This window comes from Pelmatolapia mariae, linkage group LG9 (assembly GCF_036321145.2).
Source record: "Pelmatolapia mariae isolate MD_Pm_ZW linkage group LG9, Pm_UMD_F_2, whole genome shotgun sequence".
NCBI classification, from domain to species: domain Eukaryota; kingdom Metazoa; phylum Chordata; class Actinopteri; order Cichliformes; family Cichlidae; genus Pelmatolapia; species Pelmatolapia mariae.
This window is the reverse complement of record NC_086235.1, coordinates 13,414,245-13,425,879: the sequence shown is the minus strand read 5'-3', so window position 1 is coordinate 13,425,879 and position 11,635 is coordinate 13,414,245.

Genomic DNA, 11,635 nt, shown 5'->3' with positions numbered 1-11,635 from the left:
CTCAAGGCAAAGTACGACACTGAATGGCCCGCACAGTTTATTAGTTCCATTCCTGAAGCAATGCCCAGCTCTGTCTACATGCGGCTCCAACCTTGTGTATGCTTTCATTTATTTTTTCTGGGGTTTTTGGCAGCATGTTCATATTTCTAACTTGCATAATTTTGACAGGATATATTTTTATGAAGAGCAAAATATTTAAAGTTAAAGTTTATTTTTTTAAGTTTATTTATTCTGGAATAATATTCCTCTCTTTTTATTCATATTTATGTTTAAAAAACATTGTTTTAGTGTGTTCAATAAATGTTTATCTTGTTTGGCCCGCGACCTAAAGTGTGCCTTGAGTTTTGGCCCCCTGTGCAATTGAGTTTGACACCCCTGGTCTACAGCAATCAGAACGCACAACACAATGTACTGTTAAAAAAAAAAAAAAATCAGCGAAAGAGTCCACAAAAGGTGAACCGTGTTATTGTGAGGGACCACTGTACAATAATTTCCAGTAGTACTGCTGATATATGAAATGGTGAGTTTTGAGGTTGTCTTCAAACAAGTGCATTATGCTAGAAAAGGGTGTTTGAAGGATTAAAAATGTAAAAAGTAATGACTATTTTATATTTATGAAAAAACCTTTATGCAGAAAAAGTAGCAAAGAAACAAAAACATAACACATGGACACTTTTGCCACAAACAAGTGGCGGAGCGGGGGGTGGCTTACTGGGCTTAAGCCCGGGTTGTTTTTTCAGAAGCCCGGGGTCTTTTGGAGTGTAATTTTGTCACAGTTAGATGCCTGGCTGACAACTGTATAAAACAAAAAACTGCACACAATATTCGAAGCACATAGGGAATTACGACTGTGCGTAAATCCCCCCTAATATTGGTATGATTCGAGCTCAGGCACTAAGCGACTGAGCGAGGGGGCGGGGGGAGCTGCTGCCTGCGAGTGCGCTGAGAGAAACGGAGCCAGGCAGACAGAGGAGAACTGAAGTTCGACCAGGTACCAAAGCAAATCATTCGTACTGTACAAATAATATAAATATGACGGTTTATCACGAAAGATTGATATCAAACTGATCACTTGACCCATGTTACGTTACTTGCTCTTCAAGTGAATCAACAAATGGCAAAATGAAAAGCCGAACAACAACAATGCTGTTTCTTTAGAGAGTCTTAGCTTACATGTGTGTTTATTTCATATTTTCAGTTGTTACCCTTCACGGCTAAATAAATCTGTTTCAGTAATGTACAGATACACAAGAATGGACATAAGGGGCTTCTTTCAAAGAAAAAACTCTGGTAGATGTTATTTTATATATCATGCTTTGTATGTTGTTCAGTATATTTCTATGCAAAACAAGAGGAATTTCAATACACAGCAGTTTATTCACAGTTTAAACCAGATATTTACATACACTTTATGGAAAACACAAGAACATTTTTTTTTTACTGTACAACATCAATTTAGAGTAAACTTGTTTTGTTTTGGATAAATAAATATTGAAACATCTTTTGAATTAGTTAAATGTCAGAATAAAAAGAGACAGAGCTGTCTAATTTTTTATCACTTTCATCAAATTTAGGAGTACATATACACTAAGTTTATTGTTAATTAATAAGAAAACTCCAGACGATTCCATTCTGAGCTGAAGAAGCTTCTGATAGGTTAGTAGAGTGCATATGAGTAAATTGGTGGCACACCTGTGGATGCATATAAGGCAAAACACAGAGCCTGTTTCTTTGACATGGGAAAAACAAGAGATATCAACCAAAACACCAGGAAAAGAATTGTGGAGCTCCATAAGTGTGGCTGAATTTTGAATACAATTTGGTGCCATTTACAATTAAGAAATACAGATAGTTTCTCTCTTTACTCTTAAAGTTAACAAATATGTTTTTATATTTATCAATCTAAAAAAATAAACATTTAGTCGGATTCGATGTTACAATTAAAAAAGTGTTTGTGTTTTAATCTGAAGAGTATGTAAATATCTGGTTTCAACTGTATATTTGATGATTGTCAGCACAAAGAGGGAGAGAGAGGAACAGAGAGGGATGGAGTATGAGGACAGAACAGAGATGTAATGAGCAGGTGAGACTCACATGTTAGTCAAATGGTTGTTTACCAAAAGTATCACCGTATCATAGGTACTCATGTATCTAGTACCTAGTGTTTCTTTTTAGGTTTGTTATTTTTGAATTTCTGTATTTATTAAGTTATGCAGGCTTGTTTGCACAACAAGGCTAAATAATTATATAAACTTTTCTAAATAGTGTACTTTGGTAGAATTAAAAAATAAGTGTAGTGCAGGTCTATGATGATTTTTAGTGCTACTATCATCCAGTTCTGATTCTAGTTCTGTCTTGGTTAAATCTTAAGTAGTCCTGATTTTGAACTGTTGTAGTCCTGTTTTAATTCTGGATCATTTCTGGGTCTGGTTGACCCCCCCCTCCCTCCCCGCCCGTTCCCCCATGCATACTACCCTTTAGGGCTAAGCCCCGGGTGTTTCAAATGTCTGCCTCCGCCTCTGCTGCAGGCGCTGTGTCTTTGCCATAGCAGCACCTACTGTTTCCTGATCTTCCAAGGTTAAGTCGTGCCAGAGCTCTGGGTCACAGTGAATGCTTTCCGCATATTGGCAGCATTGTCACTAATAATAATAATTATCTTTGATGTTGTATTCGTCACATATAGCTTCAAATTTCTCACAGATTCTTTCACCAGTGTGTAATCCTTTGAAGTGGTCAAAGGCCAGCAGTTTGAATTTTAGCTGCATCCTGTCTCTTTCTGTATCCAGTGCACAGTGATACCAAGGAAACCCCTCATCCTTCGGTCTGACCAAATGTCCACAGTGACTGAAACATGATCAGTCTCACTCAACTGAGTTTTTAACATTGAATGTTTCTCAGCAGCGAGGTTCTCTGTTTTTGATATAATAATCCTGCGACATACCGGGCTGTATTTTCTGTCAACTACCGTCAGAAAGTGCTGAAAATTCTTGTTTTCCACAATAGAAAGGGGCAGGTTGCAACCAATAATCAAGTCACTTAATAATGCATTCATGATAGCTTTCTGCTGTGGATGAGTCATGCTGTACTGTCCGGCACAAGTGTCCATAAACTGTGATAGGCTGTTGAGGTTCATTTGTGATCCTCTTTTTCATCTGGTATTCTTCAAATTCGATAGAGGTAAGCATATTAGACTCATGTCAGAAATTCCATTACAGCCATTCATGAATTGCATTTGACTTTAAGTTGATCCTTATAATCCTAAATAAATATTAACACTTAAACCCTCATAGTTTTCAGACAATAAAAAATATAAATAAAAAATTTATAAAAAATATTTATTAAAACACTTTTCTCAAAACTCTGCATACAGTTCTAATAAGCAATGTTTAGCATCCCTGTTAAGAATAACTGACCTTTGCAAATAAACAACAGCTAATAACATAAGATCAAAGTATTTTATTTGATGTACTGACATAAATGACAGAAGAAAAAGGCCATATATAGCAGGACTACTCAATTACACACTAAGGTGGGCCAGATTTTCTAACCAAAAAAATTTCCCAGGCTCAGACATGCAAAAGTTAAACACGACCATACACTAATTGCAAATTAAACAAAGTGATTTTGAATTGTGATGTGATGGTAAAATAAATATTTATCAGTCTAAACTGGGTTAAATCTACGGGGTTAATGATGGGGAGGAGACGGAGAGAGACTCTCTTACCTGAGTACAGCTACAGAACCCACTTTCTGAAACAGACCCTGCTCACCATTCACCGACAATTCTGAGCTAACAAGTTGCATGTTATTCTTGGATGCGCTTGTAGGACTGGATTTAAAATAGCATGACAAACATATCATACCTGTTAAAGCCAAACAGTATCATCAACGTAGCCCGGAGAACATTTGCTAAAAAGATGAACTTAGCTAAGTCAGCTATCTCATCGTAGCAAAAAGAACCTACCGTTCTTTATGCAACTTCAAATGTCGGACAAAGTTGGAAGTTGTTCCATCTCCGTCTGTAATTCTCTTCTTGCATGTTTTGCATATTGCATTTCGTTTTTTGTTGACTACTTTGTAGTTTATGTACCCGAAAGAAATTACTCTTAGGAGCATTTTTGGCTCAAGCGTTTTTGTTTTTGTTTTTTTAAAATCTGGTTAATTTGATTGGCTGTGCTACAGCTCACGCTCACATACATACAGAGTGTGGTAAGAATGAATGAATGAATAAAGTGAATTAATGGTCCGCAATTTTTATATAATATGTATGTTAAATTTTAGATTTGGATAAAATATCAAGTCTTTTCAAGTAAACAGGTTCAAGTCCTATTCAATTCCCAAGTCACTGGTGTAAAAGTCCAAGTCAAGTCACAAGTCACCTTTTTTCAAGTCAAGTCTAAAGTCATAAAATTAATGACTCGAGTCCAAGTCATGTGACTCGAGTCCACACCTCTGGTGAACTCATTGTCATGTTCAAGAAACCAGGTGGAGATGATCTTTGTTTTGTGACATGGTTCATTATCCTACTGGAAGCAGCCATCAAAAGATGGGTGGTCATAAAGGGATGGACACAGTCATCAACAACACTCAGGTGTCAGGTGGGCTGTAGTGTTTAAAGATTCTTAATTGATACTACGGCGCCCATAGTGTGGCAAGAAAACACCCCCTCATCACCCATAGCCTGAGCTGTTGATACAAGGCAGGATGGATCCATGCTGCTTACACCAAATTGAATCATTTCCTTTGTTTCCTGTTCCTGGCTGGCCAGAACCAACCCAGAATGATTTAGGTGTGATTTAACCATTTTTAATGTCCTTGATCAAAATGAATCTCATTTAACTGAACCATTCAGAAAAATTTTCCTACATATATTTTAATGTTATTTTTAACTTGTTTTCTTGTTCACACATCATGTTTTTTCCACAAAGAAGTAAAGAGACACGAGTTTAAACACTTTATTCATTTGTTATAGTTATTGTACCCCTTTTCTTTAATTTAACAAGCTTTTATTTAATTAATAAACCAGAGTCAGAAAGATGATCTGTTAAATCGTTAAAGAATTTAGTTTCTTACAGCATAATTACCAACCTTACCAGCCTGTGCTCCAACAGTGAGTATTTTACTGTCCCTTAAAACTGTCACTGCATCATAATTACTTACCCACTGAATGATAGCGCTGCCGTTGCCCTCCATAATACACAGTTTCCAATTAAATGCCTGATATCGTCACACTTACAAAGCCATGCAATCAGAGGGAATGAGTCACCTCTCTTTGATATATCATTAAATGCTGATTTCCTCAAACATCAATCAGGGAAAGATTTTCCATAAAAACTCATTTCGGCTGATTATTCACACAGTTTAATGTGAGACACTATAATAAGCAAATTAGCAACATATTCTAAAAAATGTGAGTCATTTTCAGCGACAACAATCACTAGCCAGATTAAGTTTCATCAGTAGTGATTCTCACTGGCCTGTGTAGGATGTCGCAATGACACACATTGTAAGCTCACATGAATTTGCTAAAACCAATTAAATAGCGGTTGTCTACACTGTAATTTCTCATTCATAAAAGCTTCTGCAGCTTCGGTTCTCACTTTTGCAGCTCACTTAGTAAACAAGGTCTTGTGCAATCATGCTTGTGCTGATGCAATTCAAAATTCCTCCTAACATTAGAGCTGTAGACCTGGACTAAACTTAGATTAAATATAAATAAATAAGTAGGGATGGGTACCGGTATCCGGTGCCATGATGGCACCGGATCTGAAATAAATGGTAGTAACCAGACCGAAAAGCAGCGCACATTTCGGTGCTTTATTTCGGTGCTTTTTTCCCCCTGAGCTGTACACTTTAGATTCTAGCCAATCATTTCATGTTTCCGAGGATAGTAGGCGGGCCCAGGTACGTACGTTCTTTTAGAGCAGAGCTACAGATTAAAAATGGCCAAGGCGAAGCGGTCAAAAGTCTGGCTGTACTTCACAGCAAAAGATGCAAATCAGCAGCCTGCAACAAGTGCTTTAAGGTGATACTGTGCAAAGGAGGTAACACTTCGAATCTGATCAAACACCTGGTGACGCATAGTGGGGTTTTTTTTAAAGTCGAGAAATGCGCCGTATTTGATAGCTTGCTGCGAGACCTCACACCGGGCACATCTACTGCGGGTGTGGTGCCTGTTATCGGACGTGGAGTTAGCAACAACCCAAGAGTAGAGTCCTGGCCCCTAGCCCTGCCAGTGTAGCAGAAATGATGACGGATGATGATGGTAGCAGCAGCTGTTCTTCTCTGCGTGAGTAGCTTAATGTTGCTCGTGTGTAATTTACGTTGAGTAGGCTAACCACGTTATTAAATTAATGCATGTAAGGTGAACTAGCAAACACCGTCGTAGTTACATGCGGCTGTCTTCTTGTTTGATGGCAGATACTCCCTTCACCCTGGCCAAAAAGGCTAAAATGACCAAAGAAAAAGTGGAAAACAGTTAAACATGAGAGGTTTTTGGACAATGTTTGTGTTTTTTCCATTCTTAAAGCACCGGTTTGAGCACCGTTTAAGCACCAGCATCGTTTCAAAAGTACCGGTTTGGTACTGGTATCGGATAAAACCTAAACGATACCCATCCCTATAAATAAGACATATACTCACAGGATGGTCGGTGAAGTTAGGAGGGCTGAGAGAGTCCCACACAGAGTGGTCCTGCTCAACCTGACCTGTCCCTCTGATGTACACATTTCTAATGCTGGCATGTGCTCAGTGAATACCTCGGACAGCAGAAACCCAAGAAGAGGAGCAAGAGGAAGAACCATCATGGAAGGACAGGCCCTTGCATGGCATGTACCACCAGCAAATAGAGGAAGTGGCTGACATCCAGAAATCCTACCAGTGGCTGGACAAAGCTGGACTGAAAGACAGCACAGAGGCACTAATCATGGCAGCACAGGAACAAGCTCTGAGCACAAGATCCATAGAGGCTGGGGTCTATCACACCAGGCAAGACCCCAGGTGCAGGCTGTGTAAAGATGCCCCTGAGACAATCCAGCACATAACAGCAGGGTGCAAGATGCTAGCTGGCAGAGAATACATGGAACGCCATAACCAAGTGGCCGGCATAGTATACACAAACATCTGTGCCAAGTATGGCCTGGAAGTCCCGAGGTCAAAATGGGAGACGCCCACTAGGGTGGCTTAGATTGGTTTAAGTCATACCTCTCTAATAGGTCCTTCTCGATCAATTTTGGCCCTTATTTCTCCTCTGCTGCACCTGTCTCCTGCGGCGTGCCTCAAGGATCTGTCCTTGGCCCCCTGCTCTTCTCACTGTATATGCTGCCCTTAGGCACAATCTTTGAGAAGTATAACATCGCACATCACTGTTATGCCGACGATATACAGATATATTTCGAGCTAACTGATGATCCCTCTATGTCCCTCCATGGCTTCTTTGAGTGCATGCGTGAGGTCAAAAATTGGCTCGCAGGTAACTCTCTTATTCTAAACAACAGGAAAACGGAAATTATCGTGTTTGACAGTAGAGTCCCCCGTGGCCAACTTTGTGACGCCCTCGGTTCCTTTAACAGTTTCCTCACAGACACTGTCAGTGACCTGGGTGTATTTTTGGATAGCTCTTTTAAGCTCAATAAACAAGTGTCTTCTGTTGTTAAATCTTGTTTCCATCAATTGCGTCTTATTAGCAAGGCCAGACATTATGTTCCACATAGGGACCTTGGAAAGCTTATCCATGCCTTTGTGACATCTAGGTTGGATTATTGCAATTCACTTTACTTTGGTCTTAACTCTACTCTCCTCCATAGACTTCAAATTGTTCAGAACGCAGCTGCTCGTCTCCTTACTAGTAGTGAGCGGCGTGTTTCTATCACCTCTGTCCTTGCTGATCTGCATTGGCTTCCTGTTAAGTACCGCATTCAATTCAAAAGCTTGCTGCTTACTTACCGAATTGCCAACAATATAGCACCAAGCTACCTTACCGAGCTACTTAGATCATACACCCCTACTAGAGCGTTAAGATCATCTTCCCAGTCACTCTTGGTACTCCCGAGATCCCGGCTGAAGACTAGAGGTGACCGCGCGTTTGCCTTGGCTGCACCCGTTTTATGGAATAATCTCCCCATCGCTATACGCGAGTCTGATTCCATCCATTCCTTTAAATCGCGGTTAAAAACCCACCTATTTAGCCTCGCCTTTTCTACCAGTTAGCCCATGCTTGATAGTCAGCTTAACGCTTTTCTTATCTTCGGCTTATTCTTAATTATTTTAAATTCATTTTTAATTTTGACTGTTTTATCCTTCACATTTTGTTTTGCTTTCTTTTATGCTTTTATATGCAATTCTTTTGCCTTGTGTGTTTTAATGCCATTCAACCTGCCAGCTCGTTTTGGTACTTTACCATAGTCCTCATTCTCCCTGTTATTTCATCTCACCCTTTTGAATGTTAAGCACTTTGGAACACCACTGGTTTTTAAATGTGCTATATAAATAAAGTTTGTTGTTGTTGTTGTTGTTGGTCAAGAATGACCGAGCTAAGATCCTGTGGGACTTCCAGATACAGACGGACAAAATGGTGGTGGCTAACCAACCAGACATAGTAGCGATACAGAATGACAGCAACATCAGGCAGAAGGAACACGAGAAGCTGGAGAAGTACCAAGGGCTCAGAGAAGAGCTCGAGAAGATGTGGAAGGTGAAGGTAACAGTGGTCCCAGTAGTAATTGGAGCGCTCGGTGTGGTGACCCCCAAGCTAGGCGAGTGGCTCCAGCAGATCCCAGGAACAACATCCGAGATCTCTGTCCAGAAGAGCGCAGTCCTAGGAACAGTTAAGATACTTGGCAGGACCCTCCAGTTCCCAGGCCTCTGGCAGAGGACCCAAGCTTGAAGGACAGACTGCCCGCAGGGACGAGAGGGGATTTTTTTTTTTTTAATGCTGTCTTGACTGGGAATACCTTGGAATCCCCCAGAAGGAACTGTAAAGTGTGGCTGGGAAGAACAACATCTGGAATACCCTGCTTAGTCTGCTGCCACCATGACCTGACTGTGTTTCAAGCTTCACTACTGGCAATTTTTCCTTGGTGAAAAGCCAAACTATCTTTAATGGATGCCAACATTTTTTTTTTTTTTTTTACTGAAGGAGAAACCCTGGAGTGTTTAAATCTGCTCCAAAGCATTAAGCAATGTACTGCTACAGAAGCACTGCCTCAGTTTAAACATGAAGGGAAGCCAAAGCAGCCTCATTCATGGTATAGATCCCAAATAAATGAGATGTAAACTGTTTGTGGGTCAAAATGGTAATAGGTTGCTATGGTTATTTTCAGGCATCATAATGATTGTCTTTTGACTTTCTAAATTGATTGAAGTGTGTTTTATTTTTTTAATAATCTAATAATTTCACTGAAAAACAATGACAACAGTGTCAAATTGACCCCTTTACTAACTGACCTTTACTTGTCCCATGTAAACACAAACTGATCTATAAATACAGTCTGATTATTTATGGTAAATATCTTTAGTAATACTCATCTGGCTGTTTGCTTTGCTTATGCTTTCAAAGAATTAAGAGACCTTAAGTTCAGATATTGAGACCAAAAGTTTTGCAATAACTTTGAGGATTTGAAACACAATTTGTTGACTCACCAGTTAAGATGAACAAGTTCAATATGCTCAATATGCATTGACTTTTTCTGCCAGGACAAGGTCTGATTGCGGTATGCAATGAGGAGTGCAACACTGTTGCAGGCACTTGTTCATTTGGCAGCAGCTGCAAACTGAAAGTTTGCTTTTGTTTTCGTAAATTGTTCAAAATGTCTCTGTTTGTGTTGTCTTAGTTTATTGTTTTCCCTGCGAGAGTTCGCTGCTGAAACAGTCCAAATTTCTGAAGGACTACAAAACTGAGACAAGTCTGGGGGAGGGTGGAAGGGTCCTGGGCTTCATTTCACGGGTGGAGAAAGGGATCCCGCTGAAGCCTCTAACACAGATCTGGGGGAGGAAACAAAGGCAACATTCAAGAGGATCCAGGCCGTAATGTCATGCTGGCACAGCACCCAGACTCATGTTATGACCTCAAACACATCTTGTTTGGAGTCTGAGCAGCTCCGACTGTTAATAATCACAGACAGAGGGCTGCGTTTCATCTGCTCTGACACTAAAGACCTGCCAGGAAAAGGAGGCCAACATATTTGTGTTTAAAAGAAGAAAACTACAGGAGAAAAATAGTCTTAGCACATCTTCATGGATTTGTTTGTTTAAATATTTTTACTAATTCATCAATTCAAGATTTTACTTGAGTTTTGGATTCTTATCTGAGCAGATATTTTTCAGCCCTCTTTGAATTCTTTTAGTTCAGAGTGATCATGAGGCTTTCTGAGCACACTAGGCTTTTGTTTGCACAGAACAATGCTAATAAACGGTGCATTGTTTACCTGCTCTTGTGGTAAAAAATCTGACATTGTAGTGGCTTGTGGTCATTCTTGCTGTACCCAGGTGGTAGTTTGGGGCACCACTTCCTGACATGCACCACACAAAGTGCTGTGTGGTCTCATTGTGCGGCAAATGGTAGAAGAGCTGTGAACACTTTGCATGTTATCTCGCTCAAATAGTTTAACTATTTGGCTGTTGTTGTTGTTTTTATCGAAAAAGTATAAGTGATGCAATAAACTACAAATGTTCTTCTTGGACTGAAATAACTAACTTTTTAATCATCAGTGAGGTTTCAACTTCTGACCATTTCTTTGTGTTGTCTCCTCTCCTCTACCTGCTTACTGAGGTCTTCCTAGTACCAATTTTTGCTATGGACACATTTAAAACAAGCATCTAGAGAAAGGTTATGCAAAAGATGAAGATGATGTAGATGAGATGAAGTTTAACCTCTCTGCTGATACTGGATGCCTTAAAGTTCATTGTGGACTCTTTGGTGCTACTAATGTCCTGCAGAAGAGCTGACACCGGCGCCTTTCCCTGGAAGAAACTCGTTGCTCTGCATAAACCTGTCTTGACATTCCTTAAAGTGGATCAACACCACCACCTAGTGGTCACAGTACTAAGTACAGTTGAAATGTGATTTCCAACTTTTCTCCTCAGTGCTTTCCCTCAGTTTTCAGATATAATGTGTAGAAAGAGCATTTTTATTTTTGGTTTGTTTTCATTGCAAATGTTTTAGGACACTGGGCCAAAGTGCCAAAGAGAAAATGTCTAGTGTCAGCAAAAACTACTCGTATGTGACGTTAAAATTATTTAATTCCACAAGGTATTACATGCAGAAATATTGCATTGAATTGTCAAAATCTGTAAAGCCCACTGACTCTGCCAGCAGTCCTGTGAAAAACTAAGCACTTCCTTACACCTTCCATAGGAATTAATAGGGTAAGTAGCAGCCAGGTGCTGCTAATTATATTCACGTGATTAACTGATCATCAGCAAGTGCAAGCACTTCTGTAAAAGCAAAGGTTTTGTCAGTTTCCTGGTGTGGAGCATTCAGGTGTGTGTTAACACAATGCCACAATCTTCCCAGGAGTTGATGACCCTGCAAATTCACTCCAAAGTCTGACCCAAGAGCTACATTTCAGACTCTAAGGGGCTCAGTTAGCACGTTCAATGTTAAAGTTGATGACAATACAATTAGAAAAAAGTTGGA